Raw genomic sequence first — 18,789 nt, forward strand, 5'->3', positions numbered from 1 at the left:
TAAATTACAGATCGTTCTGGATTAGTTAAATACATCAAAACATCATCTGCAAATATATATATTTTTTAAACTTTATTTATTCATTCAAAAAACTAATAACATGACATAGACAGCAATTAAACATGAACATGAACATGAACGAAATAAAAAGAGAAGAACCCCCCCCCTTCAGCCAACTCTCCCAAGGAGAGCCATAAAAAAGAAAAAAGAATAATAAAGAAAAAGGCAAATCTAATCAATATAAATTGAAATGTAAATATTCTGAGTATAACAGCCACTTATTAATAAAAAAATTATAATTGTCATGCAAAATACATATTTTTTCCATTATTAAACAATAATTTTATCTCATTATGCCATCTATTAATATCAATCATATTTGTATCTTTCCACTTACTAGCAATACATCTTTTTGCTATGGATAAAGCTAAATATACAAAAGCAAGCTGAAATTGATCTAATCCCAAACATTTCGGAGGTTGCAAACTACCCAATAAAAATACTGTTGGATCTAAACCTATTTTAATCTTATACAGGTATTCTAAAAATGATTGAATTTTCTTCCAAAAAGATTGTACATGACCAAACAACATTAAGAAAAGTTCCAACCATATCACCACATCTAAAACACAAATCTGATTCATTAAAACCATATTTTTAAAATTTTTTCAGGTGTCAAATATAATTGATGTAAAAAGTTGTAATTAATCATTGCAAAATGTGCATTTATCAATATAGTTACAATATCATAACAGATATCTAACCAATCCTCTTCAGAAAAAGTAAAACCAATATCCACTTCCCATTTAATTTTAGATCTATCCCAACCCTTTTTATCCATACCATTGTGTAATATTTGATACATAAATGAAATATAGTTCTTCTCTGGTACCTTGATAAGAAAAGTCTCAAATTTAGTCATTTTAGGTAAAATTATATCTCTACCAAACATACATTTTACCAAAGATCGAATTTGATAATAAAGAAATAAAGAATTCTTATCAATACCAAAATCTTCCCTCATCTGATTAAAAGATAAAAAACTTTCCCTCTTTAAAACAATCTCTCAAATTTTCACACCTTTAAATCTCCAATGCAATAAACTTTGATTATGTATTGAAAAAGAAATAAGTTGATAATTATACAATGGAGTCAAAGCCAATAATTTACCCCTAGAGCCTATCAATTTATTTTTCTTTATCCATAACTTCATTAAATGTTTTAGTATAGGCACATTATATTGTTGTAATAAATTCATATTCCACCTAAACAAAAATTGAAGTATTTCAAATTCAGAAATACTTGCCATCTCAATTTTAGCCCAACTAAGAAGCCATACCAAATTCATCAATGAACTAATAAATTTAAGTTGGGCTGCCACATAATAATTTTGAAAATGTGATAAACGTAGTCCCGCTAACTCATATTTTCAAGTTAATTTATTTAAAGCTACTCTCAAAAATTTACCCCTCCATAAAAACTCCCTAACCATTTTATTCAAATCACAAAAAGAAATTTATCAAGTAAATATGGAATAGATTGAAACAAATATTGTATACGTGGAAAGATATTCATCTTAATTGTATTTAACCTTCCCATTAAATTAATAGCTTGGGGACTCTGCCAGCTCAAGTACTTTGATGTTGGTAATGAAGTCACTCCAATGAATGTTGAGGATGGAGCAGAGACAGTGCTGATGGAAGTGTTCCAGGAGCCGTAGGTGATGCCGGTAGAAGACCAATGATTCAGAGCCGAACAGGAGCGTGGGTATGACAACAGTTCTGTACACGCTGATCTTTGTGTGTTGCTTCAGGTGGTTGTTTTTCCAGACTCTTTTGTGTAGTCTTCCAAAGCTGCTGAAGATCAAACTGCGCTGGGTGGGTCACATCTCCAGAATGGAGGACCATCGCCTTCCCAAGATTGTGTTCTATGGCGAGCTCTCCACTGGTCACTGAGACAGAGGTGTACCAAAGAAGAGGTACAAGGACTGCTTAAAGAAATCTCTTGGTGCCTGCCACATTGACCACCGCCAGTGGGCTGATATCGCCACCAACCATGCATCTTGGTGCCTCACAGTTCGGCGGGCAGCAACCTCCTTTGAAGAAGACAGTAGAGCTCACCTCACTGACAAAAGACAAAGGAGGAAAAACCCAACATCCAACCCCAACCAACCAATTTTCCCCTGCAACCGCGGCAACCGTGTCTGCCTGTCCCGCATCGGATTTGTCAGCCACAAACGAGCCTGCAGCTGACGTGGACATTTACCCCTCCATAAATCTTCGTCTGCGAAGCCAAGGCAAAGAAAAAAGAGAAGAAATTGATAGGTAAATCATTCCATTTGATCAAATCAGTTTTATTTTTTTTCATTAACATTAAATTAATTTAATTTATATAAAGATTGATAATTAACATTCAAAATTATACCCAGATATTTAATTTGATCAGTCCACTTCAAATTAATAATATTCTTATAAATTGAATAATCTCCTTCACTTACCGGTAATATTTCACTTTTTTTCTAATTAACTTTATATCCAGAAAGATATCCATATTGTATTAAACATTCCTTCAAATGCAAAAGTGACTGAGCTGGGGGTTTATTTAATACACCATCAGCAAATAAATTAATTTTATACTCCTCATCTAAATAAAGATACAATATACCTTGTATCTTATCAACTGTGCTAAAGGTTCAATCACTAATGCAAACAAAGCTGGTGATAAAGGACAACCTTGATGAGTTGATCAAGTTTAACTTAAAAGGTTCTGAAATCAAACCATTCGTCAATATTCTAGCTACTGGTTTACTATATAGAGCCCTAATCCAACCAAGAAAAGAAGGACCAAACTTAAATTTTCCAAAAGTTTAAACAAAAAATTCCATTCAACTCTATCAAATGCTTTTTCTGCATCAAAGGATATCACCTTCGGATGATCTAAAGATTGTCAAAATCTATTAATCAAACTAATCACGCGCAAAATGTTATCTGAAGCATATCTATTCTTTATAAAAGCTGTTTGATCAATATGAATCAACTTTGGTAAAAATTTAGCCAATCTATTTGCTAATATTTTAGCTATTATTTTATAATCTACATTTAACAAGGAAATTGGTCTAGATGAAGATACTTTCAAAGGATCTCTATCTTTTTTAAGAATTACTGTAATTAAAGTACTCGAACAAGACTCAGGTAAGAGTCTTGACGTAATACATCCCCAAACACTGTAGATAAATCATCATAAAAATATTTTATAAAATTGAACCGAAAATCCATCTTCACCAGGTGATTTACCATTTGGCATTTCCAGCATAGCTATTTTAATTTCTGAATCAGTAAATGGTTCTCCTAACTCCTGTATATCTCCATCCTCTAATATCGGTAAATTCAACTGTGATAAAAAAAAGATCAATCGATCCAGTTTCCTGTTTTCTTTCAGATGTGTATAACTTTTTATAAAATGAATACAATTCATTATTAATCTCATGAAGTTTATAAGTAATAAGAGAATTCTGTCTAACAGCATTAATAGTCCTCGATATCTGTTCTTTCTTTAATTTCCATGCCAATACCTTATGTTCTTTCTCTCCCCATTCGTAATACCGTTGTTTAGTCCTATTAATCACACATTCAAATTGATAAGATTGCAAAGTATTATATTTCTACTTCAGCCGAGATAATTCTATTTTCTGATCTTCTGTAGCATCTTTCTGAAATTCCTTTTCTAACTCATCGATCTGTTTCTCTAATTCAAGACTCTGATTTAATCAATTCTTTTTTTATTTTAGAAGTATAACTAATTATTTGTCCTCTCAAATAGGCTTTCATAGCATCCCATAATACAAACTTACTTTGAACAGAATTAGAATTTTCTTTCAAAAAAAATTAATTTGTTTTTTTCAAAAAATCAATAAATTCTATATTTTTAACAACATTGTATTAAATCTCCAATGATAAGCTATTTGAATTTTCTCAGAAGTTTCATATGTAAAATATAACAGAGAATTATCTGAAATCACCCTACTTTTATTGTATTTTCCCTTGTAAATGTGCTGATACTAAAAAGAAGTCAATCCTTGAAAATAATTCATGTCTAGATGAATAAAAGGAAAAATCTTTCTCTGTCGGATTAACACGTCTCCAAATATCTACTAAATTAAGATCTTTCATCGACACTTGGACCTAAGTTGCCATCTTGGATTTTTAACTTTCTTCGGACATTTATCTAATAAAGGTTCCAAAACACAATTAAAATCACCACCGTAGAGCTCGTCGAAAGAATCAAAGACTTGTTGATCCAAATCAAGGCTTTTATTAGCAAAAGACAGGAGCTCTTCACAGGTGGCTGACCAGTCCGGAATGATCCAACCTGGCTAGGGACACAACCCTTTAAGGCCCAGAGAGTAGGCGTGGCTTAGCTCTCAGCCAATCACTGTAAGCACAGTCTAGATACTGTAACTATATCCATTATATACATTGGTGATAGATCTGTACTATCACATTCACCCTTCTTGGAGAACTGACCCTGGAAAAAAAAACAGAAAAAAAACAAGGGAGAGACTGAAAGGAAGGGGTAGGTTAAGGACTGTAGCGGTCAGGGGGTCTGACCATCCGGCGTGACCGCCGTGGTGCCGGGATTGGGGTGGCTGGAGTGGTGTCGCCAGCGGGCTCGTCGTGTACGACTGCTCCTTCGCTCAATTCCCCAGTCGTGTTGTTGGCAGGGTGGCCCGGGTCGTTGGGATGCTGTTGGTCCTTCTGTTGCGTCATGGGGCCTGGGGAATAAAGAGTTGGGGAAGGCTGGGTTGGGGGGTTTCCTGAGCTAGGTCCCGCACCAAAACAGTGACCTCCCGCCCGTCTGGGAACTCAACATAGGCGTAATGCAGGTTCGCGTGGAGTAGAGTCACTCGGTCGACCAAGGGGTCATTCTTTGAGTGTCGGACGTGGTGTCACAAAAGGACGGGGCCAGGGACGGTGAGCCATGCCGGTACAGTGGTTCCTGATTCGGATTTCCTCAAAAAAAGGAACATCCTTTCGTGGGGGGTGGCATTTGTTGCGGTACATGGGAGGGAGCGGATGGAGTGTAAGGCACTAGTGAGAACCTCCTGCCAGTGAGAGATGGGGAGACCTTTAGACCGGAGAGCCAGTGTAACCGCTCTCCAGATGGTGGCATTCTCCCTCTCGACCTGGCCGTTACCGCGTGGGTTATAGCTCGTGGTCCTGCTTGAAATGATACCACACTCCAGAAGGTACTGATGCAGCTCTGCGCTCATGAATGAGGACCCCCTATCACTGTGGATGGAATTGGGGTACCCGAAAATGGCGAAAATACTGTGAAGGGCCTGTATCACTGAGGTGGCAGTGGTGTCTGGGCAGGGCACAGCGAACGGGAAGCGGGAGTACTCGTCGATGGCCGTAAGGATGTAGTTATTACGGTTGGTCGACAGTAGCGACCCCTTAAAGTCTATGCTAAGACACTCGAAGGGGCGGGTGGCTTTGATAACGTGGGAGTTATCCGGACGGAAGAACTGGGGCTTGCATTCAGCGCACACTGAACAGGCTCGGGTCATGGAGCGGATCTCCTCGATTGTGTAGGATAGGTTGGATGCCTTCGCAAAGTGGGCAAACCTAGTGACCCCTGGATGACAGAGCGCCTCATGGAGTTTCTGTAGTCTGTCCATCTGTATGCTGGTGCACGTCCTCCTGGAGAGCGCGTCAGGCGGGTCGTTGAGCTTACCAGGCCAGTACAGGATGTCATTGTTAAAGGTGGAGAGTTCGATTCTCCATCTGGCGATTTTGTCGTTTTTTTATCTTACCACGCTGGGTGTTGCTGAACATGAAGGAGACCGTGTGTTGATCAGTCAACAGTGTAAAGCGCCTCCCAGCGAGGTAATGTCTCCAACTACGCACCACTTCAACTATGGCCTGGGCCTCCTTCTCGGCTGAGGAGTGTCTACTCTCTGGACCCTGGAGGGTTCTGGAGAAGAAGGCTACAGGCCAACCGGCCTGATTCAAAGTGGCTGCCAGGGCGAAGTCGGATGCATCGCTCTCGACTTGAAACGGTACAGACTCATCGATCGCGTGCAGCGTCGCAGCGGCAATGTCGGATTTGATTTGATCGAAAGCAGCTCTGGCTTCGATCGAGAGGGGAAAGGAGGTGGTCTTCATAAGAGGACGCGCCTTGTCGGCGTAGTCTGGAACCCATTGGGCGTAATACGAGAAAAGGCCCAGGCAGCGTTTGAGCGCTTTCTGAGTATGGGGTGGGAGGGGGTAAGTCCATTAGGGGATGAATGTGGTCAGGATCTGGTATGACTATCCCGTTCTCCATGACGCAACCTAGAATCGCAAGTCGTGTGGTCCGGAAGACACACTTGTCCAAATTGTAAGTCAAGTTCAGCCGACGGGCAGTTTGAGAAAATTTGTCTAGGTTGGCGTTGTGGTCCTGCGTGTCGTGGCCGCAGATGGTGATATTGTTCAGATACAGGAAGGTAGCGGTTAGCCCGTTCTGGTCTACCATCCAGTCCATTTCCCGCTGGAAGACCGCGACACAGTTCGTGACCCGAATGGTACCCTGAGAAATTGATACAGTCGCCCATTCGCTACAAAGGCTGTGAATGGTCGGTCCTCACAGCAGATCGGGAGCTGGTGGTAGGCCGAATGTAGGTCAATGGTGGAGAATACGCGGTGTTGGGCGATCTGGTTCACCACATCCGTGATGCGTGGCAGGGGGTACGCATCCAGGAGCGTGAAGCAGTTAATGGTCTAGCTATAGTTGACCACCATCTGTAGCTTTTCCCCATTCTTGACAACCACCACCTGGGCTCTCCAGGGACTTGAACTGGGTTCGATGATGCCCTCATCCAGCAATCTACACACCTCACTCCTAATGAATTGCCTGTTTTCGTAACTATATTGCCGACTTTTGGTGGCCACAGACTTCCAGCCAGGGGTGAGGTTTGTGAAGAGTGCTGGCGGGGCAATCCGGAGTGTGGAAAGGCTGCAGGATTGGCCCCGGGGCACGGGGGCGGGTTGCTCGGGTGCTTCGGGGGTGGGGCGATGGCAGACCGAGAGGGGGGCGTGGGGTCCCCCAACGTGTAGGGACACCGTTCGGAACTGACACTGAAAGTCTAATCCCAGCAACACTGGAGCGCAAAATTTGGGATGGATGAATAATTTGAAGTGGGTGACCGTTACGCCCTGTACTTCCAGTGTCGCGATGCAATACCCCTTTATCCCGGTCGAGTGCGACCTCATCGCTAATGAGATCCTCTGGGTAGTGGGGATAATGTCAAGTCCCCAACGGAGGGCCAGATCTGGCTGGATAAAACTGTCAGTTGACCCAGAGTCAAATAAGCAATTGGTGTAGTGTCCATGCACTTTAATCAGTTCCATTGCTTTAGTGAGGGGATGAGAGCATTGCTGGTTTAGTGTTATTGAAGCAGCCACTGATCCAGTTGACAGGGGAGTTCCGCATGATGACGTCACGCAACGGGATGACATCACGCAATGGGATGACGTCATAGACGTAGTCAATGCTGGAGAAGCAGGTTGGAGGACCTCCCGGAAGTGCTGTTGTGGCGGCGTCGGCAAATGAAAGGTAAGTAGTGGGGTTTGTAGTTCCTCATGGTAGGTCGTCGGTCGCGGCTGTCGGGCCCCAGCGGTCGTCAGCGATGGATGCTAGGGTGAGTACCTGGTTTTCCGCGGTGGGTCCCCAGTCAGTTGTGGTGGCCGCACCAGCGGCGGCAGCAGGGGAGCGGGCAGCAGCAGCAGTAGTGTTGGCCGTGGGGGTGGCTGTGGCGGCGACAGCAGCAGCGGTTGCCACAGTCGAGTGTTCCGCACAGGGGTGAGAGGCGGGCCAACACCATGGTTGCGAGGGTGGGCTGATCCTTCCGGGTTTGGCGTCTCAGTGACGTCAGGTGTTGCCGTGCAGGGGAGCCCTTGCTCTCATTGGACGAGAGCTCTGGGGAAGAAGAGTTTGAATGGGATAGTGGCGGTTGGGCTTCACACGAGGCACTGTGTTTGCTGGCGGCCATTTTATACCTACAGACTGCAGCAAAGTGGCTGTTTTTAAGGCACTTTAAGGCACCTGGCTTTTCTTGCTGGGCACTGGGACCTGCTGTGCTTGTCTCTCCAACAGAAATAACATCTTGGGTTCGCAGGGGGCAGTGTAGCAGCAGCCGACAGGCCGTCAGTATCTCAAGGGGGTGGTAAGGTAGAAGGGCACTCTACTCACATCAGAACAAGGGGTCCAGTCCCTAGAGAACTCGTTGGACTTTAAGGCTGCATCCTCCATTGTGATCGCAATCTGGGCCACGTCCTCTAGTTTTTCTATCCCTTGTTCGAGCAAGCGCAGCCTCATTTCGTTCGATCGGAGCCCGGCCACATAGGCATCCTGGACGAGATCTCGGCAGCAGTTTTGTCCACACAGTTACAGTCCTTGCCCAACCCCTTTAATACTTGTAAATAAGCCCTGCTTGACTCGCCGGGTTGTTGCTTACTCGACGCAAGCACGAGCCGGGCATGAACTCTGTTCACCGGTTGATCATACAGTTCTTTCAGTACCTTTATGGCTGCGGTGTAAGTGATCTCATCCTGGATGTTCTCGTGGAGTCTCAAGGACAGCATAGACAGCAATGCTGTTAGATGCTGGTTATCCTTCTCTACCTGAATGAATCTCAGGAAGTTTTCAAAGTTCAGCAGCCAGAACTTAAAGGCTTTGAAGGCTGTAGCTGACTGTGGGTCGATATCAAGTTTTTCTGGCCGAGTTAAATGCTCCCTCCCTTTCAAAAAATATTATTTTTTTCTTTTTGCTAATAAAATTGTAGAGCTCGTCGAAAGAATCAAAGACTTGTTGATCCAAACCAAGGTTTTTATTAGCAAAAGACAGGAGCTCTTCACAGGTGGCCGACCAATCCGGAATGATCCGACCTGGCTCGGGATATAACCCTTTAAGGCCCAGACAGTAGGCGTGGTTTAGCTCTCAGCCAATCGCTGTAAGCACAGTCTAGATACTGTAACTATATACAATATATACATTGGTGATAGATCTGTACTATCACAACCACCAACTAAAATATTATCATGAGCCTGACCCAAACATAAAAATGCATCTGAAATAAATATTTAATCATCTGCATTTGGGGCATAAATATTAAGTAAAGTCTAAAATTTACTAAAAATCTTCCGATTCAATTTAAGAATACATCCTGCCTTTTCCTCCATTGATTGTAATTCAAAAGATAAATTTTATATGTTCAAAATTGCTACACCTTTAGCTCTAGAATTAAATGAAGAAGAATATATATGCCCAACCCAGTCCCTTTTTAATTTCATGCTTTCCTTCTCATTCAAATGTGTTTCTTGTAAAAAGGTAATATCAATGTTCATTTTCTTAATATATGCCAAAACTCGCTTATGCTTAATCGGACTATTTAATCCTCGAACATTAAAAGTAGCAAACCTCAACTTTGACATATCTACTGTTATTATTAAATACCAATAATATCTTTATATAAAAACTCAAATCAATGTATATAGGCCCAAATAAAAAAAATCACAAATTAAAAAATAAAAAAAATATAAAATAATAAAGAAAAAAAGAAACCCCAGCCAAAAAAAAACTACCAAAAGGTAATAATCCCCTAAACAAAAATTGGGTGTGGTTCACCCACCAGTGGTTGATAAATAGTAAAGAACTTAGTGCAAATCTCCCCCTCCCCAGACAAACAGTCAATAACATCAAAATATCATAATAACAAAAGAAAAAATAGAATAAGAAAATTCTTCTTTTCATCCAGAAGATTCCAATCTCGAAGATCCCATTTCTGAAGGAGGTTTTTCTCATTTCTGCCATTTTGTTCCATTTCCAGAGCAACCAGATTTTTCTTTAGGAGATAATGATGGACTACATGTTTGTCCTCTTGTATCTGGCAATGAATCAGCAAAAATCATTGCTTCGTGATCAGTTTCAAAAGACCGAAATTGATAGTCTCCATAAAATAACTTCAACACTGCAGGGTAACGAAAAGTAGACTTATATCCTTTACGCCACAAAACTTCTTTAACTGGATTGAATCAACGTCGACGTTGAATGACCTCTTGACTCAAATCAGGATATAAAAACGACTCTGCTATTCTGAATCAATAATGGTGTTTGTCGTTGTCTCGCATTTTGTACTGCAAGTCAAAGTATTGCTTCTCTACCCAAATAACTCAAACGTCGAATTATTCTCAGTCTCGGTGGTTGACCAGCTGAGGGTGTTCTTCTTAAAGCTCTATGGGCTCTTTCCAGTACCAGAGAAAAATTCTTGCCCTAATATTTGCGGAATCCAGTCTTTAAAGAAACTAAGAAGATCTTGTCCTTCTATACCTTCTGGCAAACCAACAATTTTCACATTATTCCTTCTGCTTTGATTCTCCAAATAATCTATTATTCTTTCTAGCTCCTTCACACGTTCTCCTAATTCTATGATTGATTTTTCCACCTTCAACACTTTTTCTGTGATAGAAGTCACTTGTTGTTTACAGTCCAAAAAAGCAGACTGAAATTTTTTAAATTCTTCATCCACTCGTGTCTTAACCATATTCAATTCTGAACATACCAGCATTCATTTGGGCCATTTCATTCATTTGAGATGTCAACAAACGTTTTATAACAGCTTGAATAACTTTATTTAATTGCATACACTGTGATTCAGTAAAGCTCAGGTCTGCTCTCTCTGACATAGTGGCAGAACTAGGTAACTGCAGCTCCTGCTACAACTCAACAGAAGGCATTTTAAAAGTTTTACTGCAGGTCTGGACTCCAAGTAATGCACTCCGGCTTCCTCAGGGAGTCACCACTGGTCTCCTCCCTTATCTCATTGTTTTTTTCATCAATTCACGAATAAAAACAATTTCTTCAGATTGAAATGCGACCTCATGCATTTCAACAATGGAGTAGTCTTCCTGTGTGCTCTTTCCATTGAAATCTAAAGGCTTTCCAAATCGGGGTCCACTTTTTGGGAACACGCACCTTCTTCCAGAGAACGGGTAATTCCAGCGCCATCCTTCATTTGGTGAGTAATTTTTTTCCAGCCCCCACAGGCAATCTTTGGGGTTTAGACAATGAAGAGATTGAGCCTGGGGCTGTATCAAGTTGTCTATGCCCCAAACTTCAGCACTTCGAAAATGTAACTTCTTATGAACTTGAGGTTTAGTCTTTTTACCATTAGAGGCCATAATAATTCCTTAATACTTTAAACTAAAATTTTAAAAGTTTAAACTTGAAAACAAAGGGTTAAAAACAGGTATTTAAAAGTCTGGCCAGAGAGGACGAGATTGCACGTCTCGACTCTATGCCATCTTGCCACGTCCCTCCATCCGCAAATAGATTAATCTTATATTCATCATGTACTATTCTTATACCTTTAATATTCTAATTCTGTCTAATAGCTTGAGCTAACGGTTTGATGACCAACGCAAATAGAGCTGGTGACAGAAGACAACCTTGATGAGTTGAACGTGATAATTTAAAGAAAGAAGAGGTCTGACCATTTGTCATCACCCTAGCTGCAGAATTATTGTATAACCAATAAAAAAGGGTCCAAACATATTTCTCCAAAACTTTAAATAAAAAATTCCATTCGACCCTATCAAAAGCTTTTTCAGCATCTAATGCAACTAACATTGGTAAGTTAGGTTGCTGACATGAAGCGTTTATCAGTGAAATCACTCTTAAGAATATTGTCAGAAGCATACCTATTTTTAATAAAACCAGCCTGATCAGCATGTACCAATTGTGGTAAATACTTAGCACGTCTATTCACCAATAATTTCACTATTATTTTATAATCCACATTTAATAAATAAATAGGCTGATATCAAGCTACTTTCAAATGGTCTCTATCTTTTTTTGGTATAACTGTTATTATTGCACTTAAACACAAATCTGGTAAGGCTTGTTCCTGGGTTACCTGATGAAAAACATCCATAAATAAAGAGGACAGATCATCATAAAAAAATTTATAAAATTCAACAGTGAACTCATCATCTCCTGGAGATATCCCATTAGGCATTTGTTGAATAACATCCTTTATTTCTAAATCTGTAAAAGGAGAATCCAGTTTCCTCACATCATCTTCCCCTAATATTGGCAAGTTTAATTCTGACAAAAAAGATTAATCTTCTCGAATTCCCTCAGGAGCAAATAATTTCTGATAAAATGATAAAAATTAGTCATCGATTTCCTGAGGTTTAAAAGTAACGGAATTATCTTTCCTCACACCATTAGTAGTTCTTGATGCTTGTTCTGTTTTCAATTGCCAGGTCAAAACTGTATGGGCTCTGTCCCTAACTCATAATAATGTTATTTAGATCTTTGAATCAAGCATTCAAATTGTTATGCTTGTAATGTATTATATCGTAACTTCAATGTAGTCAAAACTGCCTTATTATCCTCCATACAATTCCTCTGAAATTCTTTTTCCAAATCAGCTATCTGTTTGTCCAATGATTGAGTCTCTGCCAAAAATTTCTTCTTTTCCTTTGATCCATAGCTAATAATTTGACCACGTAAAAACACCTTAAAAGCATCCCATACAGTGAAATTACTCTGAACTCTATTCCTATTCAAATATAAGGAAACAATTTTATCCTTAATGAATTTTACAAATTCAGTTTTTTTCAATACCATTATATTAAACCTCCACTGAAAGGTTGAATAACTTCCGGTCCAACACAAGAAATGAATAACAATGAATGATCAGAAATTATTCTACTTTTATATTCAGCTTGAATAAATCGGGATTGTAAATGTGCTGATGCCAAAAAAGTCAATCCTTGAGAATGAATCATGGCGCGAGGAATAAAATGAAAAATCTTTCTCAGTCGAGTTTAACCTTCTCCAAACCTCTATCAAATTTAAGTCTTTCATCAAGGAAACCAATTGGACCACTACTTTTGATTTTATCACGATTTTTGGAGATTTATCAAATAGTGGATCTAATACACAATTAAAATCTCCCCCAATCAAAATATTCTATTTAGCTTGACTTAAAGTTCAAAAAGCTTCAAACATAAATTGTTCATTATCGACATTAGGTGCGTACAGATTCAACAAAGACCATGACTCAGCAAAGAATTTACAATTAATCATTAAAATTCAGCCAGCTGATTCCACCAAAGATTCAAGTTCAAACTGTATTTTCTTATGAATCAAGATCACCAATCCACTTGCTTTCAAATTAAAAGTAGATAAAAATACATGATCGACCCAATCCCTCTTCAATTTCAAATGTTCTCTTTCAGTTAAATGAGTTTCCTGCAAAAAAGCAATATCAACTTTCACCTTTTTTATAGAGACTAAAACATGTTTTCGCTTAATCAGGTTATTAAAACCCTGCACATTAAATGCTGCGAAGTTCAAACTAGACATTGTTATCAGAATAAAATAGAAGCAAAATTTAAAAACTCTCTTTCTATTTCTTCTATCTGCAAAAAAAAACCCTTCTCCAATAAAAAAATTTGGAAGCTCCCCTTGCTAAGTAATCTAAATTTTTTTTTCTTTGGCTTGGCTTCGCAGACGAAGATTTATGGAGGGGGTAAAAAGTCCACGTCAGCTGCAGGCTCGTTTGTGGCTGACAAGTCCGATGGGGGACAGGCAGACACGGTTGCAGCGGTTGCAGGGGAAAATTGGTTGGTTGGGGTTGGGTGTTGGGTTTTTCCTCCTTTGCCTTTTGTCAGTGAGGTGGGCTCTGCGGTCTTCTTCAAAGGAGGTTGCTGCCCGCCAAACTGTGAGGCGCCAAGATGCACGGTTTGAGGCATTATCAGCCCACTGGCGGTGGTCAATGTGGCAGGCAGCAAGAGATTTCTTTAGGCAGTCCTTGTACCTTTTCTTTGGTGCACCTCTGTCACGGTGGCCAGTGGAGAGCTCGCCATATAACACGATCTTGGGAAGGCGATGGTCCTCCATTCTGGAGACGTGACCCATCCAGCGCAGCTGGATCTTCAGCAGCGTGGACTCGATGCTGTCGACCTCTGCCATCTCGAGTACTTCGACGTTAGGGATGAAAGCGCTCCAATGGATGTTGAGGATGGAGCAGAGACAACGCTGGTGGAAGCGATCTAGGAGGTGCCGGTAGAGGACCCATGATTCGGAGCCGAACAGGAGTGTGGGTATGACAACGGCTCTGTATACGCTTATCTTTGTGAGGTTTTTCAGTTGGTTGTTTTTCCAGACTCTTTTGTGTAGTCTTCCAAAGGTGCTATTTGCCTTGGCGAGTCTGTTGTCTATCTCATTGTCAATCCTTGCATCTGATGAAATGGTGCAGCCGAGATAGGTAAACTGGTTGACCGTTTTGAGTTTTGTGTGCCCGATGGAGATGTGGGGGGGCTGGTAGTCATGGTGGGGAGCTGGCTGATGGAGGACCTCAGTTTTCTTCAGGCTGACTTCCAGGCCAAACATTTTGGCAGTTTCCGCAAAGCAGGACGTCAAGCGCTGAAGAGCTGGCTCTGAATGGGCAACTAAAGCGGCATCATCTGCAAAGAGTAGTTCACGGACAAGTTTCTCTTGTGTCTTGGTGTGAGCTTGCAGGCGCCTCAGATTGAACAGACTGCCATCCGTGCGGTACCGGATGTAAACAGCATCTTCATTGTCGAGGTCTTTCATGGCTTGGTTCAGAATCATGCTGAAGAAGATTGAAAAGAGGGTTGGTGCGAGAACACAGCCTTGCTTCACGCCATTGTTAATGGAGAAGGGTTCAGAGAGCTCATTGCTGTATCTGACCCGACTTTGTTGGTTTTCGTGCAGTTGGATAATCATGTTGAGGAACTTTGGGGGACATCCGATGCGCTCTAGTATTTGCCAAAGCCCTTTCCTGCTCACGGTGTCGAAGGCTTTGGTGAGGTCACACAGGGAGAGCAGCAGCGGCCTCGGCCCCGGTCCGGGCGAAAGATAGGCGGCGGCAGCGGCCCCGATCCGGGCAGGAGCAAGGGGGAGACGGCGGCCCCGGCCTCGGTCGAGTGGGGCAGGCGGAGGCCCCGATCCGGGCAGAGAGTGGGAGGCGGCGGCCCCAGTCCAGGCACAGGGTGAGCTGCGGCGGCCTCGGCCCCGGTCCGGGCAGTATGGAGTAATCTAAATTAAACAATCACTAAACCCCTCTCTAAACAAAGTAAAACTTACACAAATAAAAAGGTATTTTTTTAGAAAAGGAAACCTCAAAGTTAGTAACTCCCCACTTAACTGGGTGTGGGAAGAAATAAAATCCTTCCCACAGGTGGCGGACAACTTTCGAAAACTTCAGCGACCTCCATTCCCCCAACCGGACATAAAATTACAAGTCTAAATCAGCTCACAGCCCCAATGAATTCAATCCCAAAGCTTGTTCCAGATCATCAATATCAATCAAGCTCTTTGACATATTTGTCTTCCTGTTCCCATTTCCATTCTTCTTATCAGATATCTTCCCCTTTGGTGAAGAGTGCCTTTAAGTAGCCCTGTCTGGCAAAGAATTGACAAAAATTCATGATCACTCTCAAAAAACTGTGATTGGAAATTACCATAAAAGATCTTCAAAACTAAAGATCAAAAAGAAAATTTATAACCCTTCCTCTAAAACATCTCTTTAGCAGAATTGAATTCTTCATGCCTTTTAATAATTTCTTGACTTAAATCCAGATAGAAAAAACCTTATTTCCTTGTACCATCAACAGGGACTGATAACTGTGTGCTTTTTGGACTGCTACTCTCAAAATAGTTCCCCTATCTTGGTACCGTAAACAACGAATCAAAACAGCTCATGGAAGTTGACCCGGATATGGTATACTTGTATACCGGGTATATATGGTATACCCGGATATGGCCCTATGTACCCTATCTAATTCCAAACCTTCTGGAAAAAATATTCCAATCCCAGTGCTTCATGGATCCACTTTTTAAAGTTTTTTTATTGGATCCAAACCCTCAATTCCTTCAGGAATTCCTACTATTTTAACATTATTGCAGAGGCTTTGATTTTTCCAAAAAATCTATCTTCTTCAATAAGACCTTCTTCTGAATTTCCCATCCAATAAAAGAATCTTCCACTTTTTCTATTTTTCTTTATTATGAACCACTTGTTTTTTACAAATTTGAAAGGCACCTTCCATCTTCTTAAAATTGTCTTGAACTGTATCCACCATATTCAAGCATCTCTTAACTTCAGCTTTAATGACAGAAATATCTTTCTTAACAGAAGAAACTTCTTCACAAATATTATTCATTTTTTCAGTCATATTCATAAATCCATGATTAATCTGAGTAGACATTTGTGTTGACATATTACCCATTTGATGAGCTATAGATTCCAAAATTGTAAAAACAGCATCAAAAGTAGTATCACTAGTCTCTCCTTGAGGCCTACCTTCTTTCAATTCAGTAACAGTCAGTGACTCTTCTTCCATTTCTTCAGTTTGAAAAGCTTTTCCTGGTTGTTCCCTTGATTCTGCCATCAATTTCATCATCTTGCTTCTGGTCTGCACACCTGCAGACCCAGACCTGACATGTTCAGGCCGCTGCCGGCTTACTTCACTGCCAGCCTCTGGGCTGCAGACCCTGTCCAAAAGATTGCGTACTCGAGATCCGCATATGCCCGGCAGTGCCGGGGCCCGTGCATACGTGTCCTCCGACGTGCTGCCTCGGGCCTCTGCGCCACTGGGACCCACAGTGGTATCGTGCATCGGGCGTGACACTATTGACTCCAGCAACTTTATAGCGCCCAGCTGCCAAAATTGGAAGCCCAGCGCCATCTTGCGAGGGTACCAGGGTAATACTTAAACAAGCTGGAGGGCATTGCTGCTTAGGGGGCTGTCCAATTGGTTCCATGGATTCCACTTGGTAAGTAGGCCTCATTTCTTCTGTACTCTTAAAAGGAAGTTTCTTCTGAATCTGTGCTTTTGATTTCTTTGTATTAACAGCCATTGTAGTCTTTTAACATTCAGACAACTTCAGAGCAAACTTTAAAGACTTTTTAAAGTATTTTAATTCAGGTATTTATTAATCCAACTGGGGGAAGATAGAATTACACTTATTCCTTTGCCATCAGGCCACGCCCCCCCTTTGCTGCAACTTCTTTATCTCCATAGTTTAAGCAGTCGTAGTGTCTTCTACTGTAGTTTCTCTTTCCTCTACTGTTGCATATCTTCTTGCATTCTTAATTTTATTAACAGCCTCAAATAATTAACTTATTTCTCCCTTTACATTTGCCCACTGTTCTGGGGGTGTGTGTGGGTATGTGTGTCTTGGTGTGTGTGTGTGTGTGTGTGTGTGTGTGTGGGGGGGGGTGTGTGTCTGTTGGAGTGTGTTTGTTTGTGTTTGTGTGTGTCTGCGTGTGTGTGGGTTTATGTGTGTGTGTGTGAGTGTACATGTGGGTGTGGGTCTGGGTGTGTGTGTAGGTGTGACTGGGGGTGTGTGTGTGTGTGTGTGTGTGTGTGTGTGTGTGTGTGTGTGTGTGTGTGTGTGTGTGTGATCTTGTTCGAGTTGTCCCATCATCTGTTCACAGGCAAGGACTCTGTAGTGAATTCAGTTAAATTCCAATGACATCGTATGCCTGTTAAATAAATTCAGCCTCACAGGGTGACTGGAATATGGACCCCACACTAGTTTATATTTTTAAAATAATCTTGATGATTGACAGAAGTAAGAACATTTCGGCACAGTACAAGCCCTTTGGCCTACAATGTTGTGCCAGTTATATAAACCTGCTCAGCAATTTAAATCTTCCATGCTTCACACCCACAAACCCCATTACTCTTGCAGAATCTCCCCATCTCCGTCTTTAGAATGTTCCTATTGTACCAGCCTCCACCATCACCCCTGGCAATGCATTCCAGGCACCTGCTACACTGTGGGTTTTTTTTAAAAACTCACCTGATTCCTCCCCTCAACTTAATTAGATGTCCACTGGTATTTGTTCCTATAGAAAAAGTACTGGCTGCCACTATCCCCCATCTATGCTCCTTATAATCTTGCAGACCTCAATTAAGTCACCTCTCCTTCTTCTTTGTTCCAAAGAGAAAATCCCTAGCACTGTTAAACTTGCCTCAAAAGACACCTTCCCAATCCAGCCAACATCCTGCTAAATCTCCTCTGAACATCTGCTAAACTTCCACATCCTTTTTGTAATGAGGTAGCCAGAACTGATGCAAATGCTAATCTGAGTTTTATTGAATTGCAACATTGCCTCAAGGCTGTTGAGCTCAAATGCCTGATTAATGAAGACCAGCATCCCATAAGCCTTTTTAACTTGAAGGTGGAGTATACGGTTAATGATCATATTCTTAACAGTGTGCATAGAATACAGGAGTTGGGTTTCTTGTAGAAAGGCAATATCTACTCCTAATTTCTTAATATAAGATAAAATCACTTTCTTTTTATTTGTCTGTTTATCCCATTAATATTAAAATTCAAAATTTTAAATGATTTTGTCTATATACTTTAAAAAATCACTATCAATCATTCCTGTTCAGGAAGAATCCCCACAAATTAGTCTAATCTCAGGTGCCATCATCTGCAATCCAAAAACATTAATTTTATTCAAAATAAAAGCATTGTAAAAGATTATTAAACTGAAAAAAAAAGAAATAATAACCGCCCCCCCCCCCCACCCCCCCCCGCCTCCCCTGCCCCATTCCAGAAAAACTACCATTACCACTCTCCATTTTACAGGTCATGGTCAGACCATGAAAACACATGTAGTCGTCAGAAAACAACTACAATCCTGACCCCGGCGGAAAAAGTAACATTCCATTAAAACAACAAAACTAGCCCACACAAAAT

At 41.1% G+C, this 18,789-nt stretch overlaps 1 protein-coding gene across 2 annotated transcripts in view; it reads right to left on the reverse strand.

The window, feature by feature from the left end:
• Positions 1-680: 680 nt before the first annotated feature.
• Positions 681-18,789, reverse strand: part of LOC138740708 (interferon-inducible GTPase 5-like) — a 49,511-nt gene continuing 31,402 nt past the window's right edge. Inside the window, exon 3 of one of the 2 annotated variants that reach the window (XR_011343125.1) lies at positions 681-2,095. The gene's annotated coding sequence lies outside the window, so the exon portion shown is untranslated. The other variant, XR_011343126.1, reaches the window with a different exon arrangement.

This window comes from Narcine bancroftii, chromosome 8, assembly GCF_036971445.1.
Source record: "Narcine bancroftii isolate sNarBan1 chromosome 8, sNarBan1.hap1, whole genome shotgun sequence".
NCBI lineage: Eukaryota > Metazoa > Chordata > Chondrichthyes > Torpediniformes > Narcinidae > Narcine > Narcine bancroftii.